At 51.1% G+C, this 7,467-nt stretch overlaps 1 pseudogene; it reads right to left on the bottom strand.

Annotated features, from left to right (window-relative positions):
• Positions 1-784: 784 nt before the first annotated feature.
• On the bottom strand, positions 785-6,942 carry LOC127196934 (uncharacterized; annotated as a pseudogene).
• Positions 6,943-7,467: the final 525 nt, after the last annotated feature.

Genomic DNA, 7,467 nt, shown 5'->3' with positions numbered 1-7,467 from the left:
AGGCCCCAGGTGAGCCCAGTGAGCCATTGATTGGTTAACCTTTTGCCTGACTCCATGAACTGGATATGTAATGGGTTACAGGAGAAGTTAAGGCATGGGCCTTTGCCCTTCCATGTACCAGCGGTCTGGTAGACAGTGTTGGCATATTTGCGCAGGCATTCTGAGTCTGTCAAACGAGTTCCCCATCCCCAAGAGGGGGACTCAGGATTCCTGCGTTTAACAGTAATGTAGTCCCAGGATGAAGTGGGTTTCCAGGGACTATCCCCGGTGGTTTCGCACCCCCAGGCTGCACAATAGTAGTCAGAGACCCCTCCACATTGTTGCCTCTTTTGGCATGTGGGCTGATCACAGGGGCAAACGTAGACAGACTTGAGACCTAGCTCAGCCCAGAGCTGGGGATGAGTACAGCCAATAGCCTAGCCCCCAATACCTGCAGGGGCACAGGGGTGTATACAAGAGGGTTCTCCCCCACATTCAGGCAACCCAGGGCGTTCGGCAGTTTTTCCCCTGTTAGTGTGATATTCAGAAATGTCCCAGTTACTGGCAGCCAACTAACAAAGGTCGGGGGTGAGAGTGGGCCACCAAGTCCAGGGAGGCGCTTCCTGGGAAGTCATCCAGACTATGTCCCCAGTTTGAGAGATTATTTCCCAGGTCAGAACCTGGGGCATGTGGAGGTTGGAAGCAAGGCAATTGAGTAGGAGCCACGCCCAGAAAATAAGGAGGGTCAGGGAGAACCAAGTTTGGTCAGTCTTATCTTGAGTGGATCCTGGGAGTGGTGTAGCTGTCATCGTGAAGTCTCAGTGGCTAGGTCCTGTGTGGTGGGAGCAGCTATCATGTGGGTGGTGTAGATCCAGGCAGCTATTCTGTCTACTTTGAGAGCAGTGGGTGTGGTCAGGAGGACAGTGTAGGGTCCCTTCCACCGGGGGTCAAGTCTCTGGGACCGGTGTCGTCAGATGTAGACTGAGTCCCTGACGTGGAAAGGGTGTCCCATCTCGTTGTGACCCGGCTTGTAGATCTCAGCAAGGGGGGCCCAAACTTGAGCCTGTACTGCTTGTAGCCCTTTTAGACGAGCCTGCAAATCGCTTTTGGAAGCAGAGGGCTGATAAGAATTGAGCATGGTGGACAGAGGGGGTGGCCCTCCATATAAAATCTCATATGGAGTCAGGTTAAAATGAGAAGGGGTATTTCTGGCACTAAATAGGGCCAGAGGTAGGAGGCATCTCCAATCTTTTAAGCCAGTCTCTATGGTCAATTTAGTCAAGGTCTCTTTTAGGGTTCTATTCATCCTTTCTACCTGTCCTGAACTTTGGGGTCTATAAGCACAATGTAATTTCCAATCGATCCCCAGAATCTTGGCCAATCCCTGACTTACCTGGGAGACGAAGGCCTGCCCATTGTCTGATCTGATTACCTTAGGGAGTCTGAACCGAGGAAAGATGTCTTCCAGGATGGCCTTGGTTATTGTTTGTGCTGTTTCCCGTCGGGTTGGGAAAGCCTCTACCCATCCTGTAAAAGTGTCTATGAAAACCAATAAGTATCGATAACCCGCAGCTGGGGGTTTTACCTCAGTGAAGTCCACTTCCCAGTAAGTTCCTGGTCTGTCCCCACGGACCCTGGTTCCTTCTGGGGCTTGGCTTTTGCCAGCGTTGACTTGCTGGCAGGCTTGGCAATTAGCTACAGTTTTGTCAATCAGGGCATTGGCTCCAGGGATGATGAATTCTGTTTTGTCCAAGATCTGTCGAAGCTTTTTTTGATCTTAGGTGGGTCCAGGTGTGCATCTGTTGGATCATGGCAGTTGCCTCTTTGGCTGGTAGCACGGTCTTGTCATTTTTGATCCACCGCTGGAGTTTTGGGTCTAATGAGGCCCCTAAGGCCTGAGCCTTGGCTTGGTCTTCCGAAGTATAGGTATATGGTTCTAATTGGCTGGTTGCCTGATTGGCTCTATCGGCCTCTAGGGCCAGTGTTAGGGCCTCCATGCGGGTGACTTGTTTTGCCACTCAGTCCGCCTGCTGGTTACCCAGGGCAATAGGGTCCTGTCCTTTTTGATGCCCAGGACAGTGAATGATGGCCACCGGGCAGGTAAGAAGAGAGCTTTTAGCAAGGCCTTAATCTTGGGCTTGTTTTTGATCTCTTTGCCCTCTGATGTTAATAAGCCCCTCTGTTTATAGATGCTCCTGTGCACATGGGCGGTGGTAAAAGTGTACCGGCTATCAGTGTAGATGTTGGCCTTTTTGCCTTGTGAGAGTTCTAAGGCCTTGGTTAGGGCTATGAGCTCAGCCTTCTGGGCAGAGGTTCCCCAGGGAAGGGCCTGGGCCCATATGACCTTTTGCCCATCTACCACCGCTGCCTTGGCCCGCCTGGTACCTGAGTCTAAGTAGCTGCTGTCGTCCGTATACCAAGTGTGGTCAGCCTCTGGAAGCTCGTGGTCTTGGAGGTCTTTTCGAGTTCCATGTGTCTCAGCCAGCATCTGGTGGCAGCGATGTGGAGTCTTCTGTTCGTGATCTGGGGCTGGCAGCAGTGTGGCAGGGTTGAGAGTAGCTGTGGGTCCAAAGGTAATGTGGTCAGAGTCTAAGGGCAAAGCTTGGTAGTGAGTGAGACGGGCGTTGGTGACCCATCTATCGGGGGGCTGGTGTATCACTGCCTCCAATGCATGAGGCGTGACTATGGTCAGGGATTGCCCCAAGGTCAATTTGTTGGCATCTTTAACCAACAGGGCAGTGGCAGGCATGGAGGCCAGCCAGCGGCTACCGTGTCTAATTGTTTAGATAAGTAGGCCACAGGCCGTTTCCAAGGTCCCAGAGTTTGAGCCAATACCCCCTTGGCGATCCCTTGTTTTTCATCTACAAAGAATCTTGGCCACCATGTCAATTCGACTTTTGGTGAGCCATCTTTTTCCCTCACGCGGGACATGGCCCAAATATGTTACCTCCTTTTTGCAGATCTGGGCCTTTTTGGCCGATGCACCATAGCCCTTGTTACCCAGTTCTTGGAGTAAGTGCTGGGTGGCGGTGATACAGGCCTCCTTGGTGGGAGCGGCCAATAGAAGCTCATCCACGTACTGCAGGAGTGTCACCTCAGGGTTCTGGGTGCGGAAGTCAGTCAAATCCTGGTGCAGGGCCTCATCAAACAGGGTTGGAGAATTCTTGAAACCTTGGGGAAGGCGCGTCCAGGTCACCCGTCCTGAGAGTCCTAATTCAGGGTCCTTCTGTTCGAAGGCAAAGTACGATTGGCTTTGGGGTGCCAACTGTAGGCTAAAGAAAGCATCTTTTAGGTCTAAAGCAATATACCAAGAGAAATCCGGCCTCAGAGTGCTCAGTAGATTGTATGGGTTGGGCACTGTAGGGTGAATGTCCATCACTCTTATTGACCTCTCTGAGGTCCTGTACAGGCCTATAGTCCTGCGTCCCCGGTTTCTTAACAGGCAAGAGTGGAGTATTCCAGGGGGACTGACAAGGCTTTAAGATTCCCAGCTGTAGGAATCGGTGGATGTGTTTTTTAATGCCCAGCCGGGCGTCTTGGCTCATCGGGTACTGTCTAATTGAGACCAGTACAGCCAAGGGTTTAAGAATCACAATAATAGGTGGCTGTGTATGGGCTAGTCGGAGCCCTCCAGTCTCAGCCCATGTCTGAGGGAATTTCTGGAGCCAAGGGCTGTCTTCTGAGAGGGGCTCTTGAGAGGTGGGCTCAAATAACCTGTACTCATCTTGCAGTTTAACAGTGAGAATCTGCACGGGTGTTCCCATGGCATTACGTACTTGTGGCCCTTCTTCTGAGAAGTGTATCTGGACCCCCAACTTGGTTACTAAATCTCTTCCTAGCAGGGGGTAGGGGCATTCAGGAACTACTAGGAACTACTAGGAAGGAGTGGGTCACGGTACCTGTACTGAGGTTTACAGTACGTTTATTAGTCCATCAATGTAATTTGACATTGGTCCAGCCGGCTGGGGCAGGACTGAGTGCCGGACACCTGTGTCTACCAAGAAGGTGGTACATTGCCCCCCAATGGTGAGAGTTAGCCGGGGCTCAGAGGGGGCCTCGGAGCCCTGACACCCTCAGTCGCTTTCCTCATCTAAGGTTAGGACCGGGACTGGCTTTTTCCAGTCTTTAAGGTGCTTGGGGCAGTCTTTTAGTCAGTGTCCACCTTCCTTGCAGTAGGCACACTGGTCCTTGTCTACTCTGGGCCGTCTCCGTTCTCCCCTCCTCTCTGTCCTGTCCTCTCGTTCCTCCTGTTCTCTGGCTAGCCTAGCCTCTTTTTTTCTCAGGTGCCTCTCTCTTGTTATACACCTTCTCTGCCTCTTTAACTAAGTCCTGAATGTTAAAAGTCTGGATGCCATCTAATCGCTGTAATTTTCCTTTAATATCGAGAGCTGCCTGATCTATGAAGGACATGACCACTGTTGCCTTGTGTTCAGCTGCCATGGGATCAAACGGAGTATATATATGGAAACCCTCTAGCGATCTCTCCAAAAAGGCTACAGGGCTCTCGTCCTTTCCCTGAGTAATAGTTCTTACCTTGGCCAAATTGGTGGGGCGCCGTCCAGCCCCTTTGAGACCTGCCAACAGAGCCTGGCGATAGACAGGGAGACTCTCCTTACCTGCAGGGGTTTCATAATCCCAGTCTGGGCATATGAGGGGGAATCCCGCATCGATCTCATTAGGGAGGAGAGGGTAAAGAGAAGGAGGAGGACCCAGGAGGAGAAGGTCCTGGGCAGAATCTGGGGGTAGGACAGGCTTCCGATTTTGTTAGGAATCGGGGTCTCTAGTAGTTGGAGTCTGGTCCTGAGTGGTTGATGAGGCCACCAGGAGAAACGTAGATTCAGGTCTCATCGGCGGCTTAGTTGGCAGGAAAGGGTGGACCCAAGGAGGAGGATCAGAGACCAGGTTCTCTCATGTCAGAACGTAGGGTACCTGGCCGGGATGGTCATGTGGGCCTGGGCTAAAAACTTTGGAGATGATGAGAGGATTAAAGGTCCCCTTGGGTGGCCATCCCACAATGAAGGTGAGCCACTCCGAGGAGCAGAAAGTCTGCCAGTGTCCTTTGTGGACGCCCGAGAGGTTTGTGCGCTCAGCCTCGCATATCCTTGAAATGGTCAAGGGTTAGAGTCAAGGGGGTGGTCACAGTCAGTACCATGTCAGGGTTGGTTGTCTCAGTCAACACAAAAAGGTCGATAACACACACAAACAGAATTAGCAGACAGGAAGACACAAGCCGCACGGCGAAGGATCGGCGCCAACCAAAAGTACAGCCAAACCGAAAGTACAGCCAGACCACCACCGGAGCATCCTCCAGGGTGAAACCAGACCACCTGGAGCATCCCCCAGGGTGAAGGGGAGAAGGTGCCGGACACGTCCGTCTCTGTCGTTTGTTAGTGGCCCAGGCCAAAAAGGGCCTTCAGCAAGGTGAGTCGGTGGTCCCGGAATGACCCCCCCAAATCCCAGACGAGCCCCCAAATGTTGGATCCTAGCCCAAAATGTTGGACCCTGGGGGTCCAATTCGGTAAGGGGGTCGCCACGAGAAACCACTCAAGTCACACCAGCTGAGAGGTATAAGTAAAATTTATTACTGACACACCCGAAGTTCCAATTGTTGATGTGTCAGGGTCTCTCAGCACTAGGGAGGCAAAGGACCCTGAGTAGCTGTTACAGACTGCTTATAAAGGCTAAAACCAAAAGCCAGGGGGAGGAGCTGACCTTTAAACTGATTGGTTGGGCTGCTGTATCTGAGGTATGTGAGCAGGATGATTGGCTCGGGCCGGGTTAACCGGGGGTCAGAGAGCAGGCCGTGTGGGGGCTTTCCTCACGGGGTGTTTTCCTAAAGCTGCAGGTGGTGGTTTCTTGGAACTAGGGCAAGAGTCAAAGGGCCCAGAGCTTGGCCTTGTTTTCCAGGCTTTTCAATATCATCTCCCCACTTCTGGTTTGCTCACCCTGCTCCCTGTGCTTGATTGAAATGTAATCTCTCAGCTTTCTGTTCTTGCTGCCATAGCTTCCTTGACATTACAGACAACTAGCCCTCTGGAACCTAGAGTTGTTTTTGGTCATGATATTTCATAACAACTGTGGTCCCGGGGCCTGGGGTCAGCTGACCCCCCCATCCCGGGTGTTTCCCCACCATTGCGTACGGATCCTGGACTCAAAGGAACAAAGCTTTACCAGGCCAAAGCTTAGCCTGGCGGATGGATCTGCAGGATCCCAAATCAATCCGTAATGAATGATGGGGGAGGAGACTCTACCGGGTTTTCTAATGGGGGTGGGGGTACTTCTCTGCTCTCCCAGTGAAACCGCAGCTCCTGGTCAGCATTCAGTGAGGCAGCTTGCGTGTGTTTTGGTCTGGGCGAACAAGCTCTACTTGAACCTTGAGGAGTGGGGAGGGATTTTCGGGGTGGGTTGAATATCATTGGCTGGGGCTAGGGTGCAGGAGGTTCGTAATTTGCATGGAGAGGAATTCCAGGTGCTAGGCCACAGGGCTACCTTGAGAATTGTGAGGTCGGGGTGGAGGGAGCATGCAGGCACAGAGCAGGAAGGGAGGGAGTTTTACTCCTGCCAGTCTCAAGACTGAGATTTTCAGAGTTTGGACATGTCTCAGTTTTCCTATACAGCTCCATGCCAGTGTCCGAAATGGCACAGTCCCTACAAACTGAAAAATAACCACCAAAATTGGAGGTCACTCTGTCTGCTACTTAGAAGCAAGCAGTAACAGTAGGGGTGGGTAAAAATTTGGCTAGGTCACACAGGCAATGCAGCTGTGTTACAACTTGTGTGGCTTACAAGTGGAATCTTAGTTATATAGGAGGCTGAGGCAGGAGGATTGCAACCCTAGGCCAGCCTGTGAAACTTTTCCAGACTGTCAAAAAAAAAAAGTCTATCTACCTATCTATCTGAAGGGTTAGAAATGTACCCCAGTAATAGAATGCATACCTACCATGCTTTCAGGCCAGGATGCATTCCTAGTATTAATAAATAAATAAATAAATAAATAAACAAACGTAAAGGAGAGGAAGTGAGGAAAGGCAGGTTGATTTTGAGTTAGGTATGGTGACACACAAGCCTGTAATTCCAGCACTTATAAAGCAGAGACAGGAGGAGCACGCATTTAAGTCCAGGCTGGGCTACATGGTAAGCCCCTGTCTCAATAATAAAAGTATATTCTGAGGCACTGGGGGTTAAACTAGAGCTTGAAGATATGGATTTTAATGGCACACGGTTTAGTTCCTAACAGCTATCAGTGGGCAAGAGACAAAACTTCTTTTTAATCTGATTTTAAAAACACAACAACACAAGCTGGGCATGGTGGTGCATGCCTTTAATCCCAGCAGAGGCTGAGGCAGGTGGATCAATGTGAGTTTGAGGCCAGCCTGGTCTACAAAGCAAGTCCAGGAGAGCCAAGGCTACACAGAGAAACCCTGTCTCAGAAACACACACACACACACACACACACACACACACACACACACACACAAGTTCTTTATA

This window comes from Acomys russatus, chromosome 13, assembly GCF_903995435.1.
Source record: "Acomys russatus chromosome 13, mAcoRus1.1, whole genome shotgun sequence".
NCBI classification, from domain to species: domain Eukaryota; kingdom Metazoa; phylum Chordata; class Mammalia; order Rodentia; family Muridae; genus Acomys; species Acomys russatus.
The sequence above is the reverse complement of the archived record's forward strand: the minus strand, read 5'-3'. Positions and strand labels throughout refer to the sequence as shown.